Raw genomic sequence first — 382 nt, forward strand, 5'->3', positions numbered from 1 at the left:
AGAGGGCATGGAGCAGGGCACAGAGCAGGCACGGAGCAGGGCATAGAGCATGATGGGGCTGGGCATGGAGCGGGACATGGAATGGGACATGGATCAGGCATGGAGCAGAGCACGGAGCTGGACACCAGCCGCGCACTGCCCTGGGCACAGCCCGGGCACGGCAGGGTGTGGAGCAGAGCACAGCCAGGGTATGGCCCGGTGCATCCAGGGCATGGATCAGGATACACTGGGTGTGCCTTGTGCTCGGCAGGGCAAGGAGCACGGCACTGCCCCGGGCACAGCTTGTTCAAAGCCAGGGCAGAGCCTGGGGCACGGGACACCACGGAGCAGAGCCCTGCCTGGGCATGGCTTTTGCACAGGCCCGTGCTCATGGACCCCCCGA

This window comes from Nestor notabilis, unplaced genomic scaffold, assembly GCF_000696875.1.
Source record: "Nestor notabilis isolate BGI_N333 unplaced genomic scaffold, ASM69687v1 scaffold27087, whole genome shotgun sequence".
Classification (NCBI taxonomy): Eukaryota; Metazoa; Chordata; class Aves; order Psittaciformes; family Psittacidae; genus Nestor; species Nestor notabilis.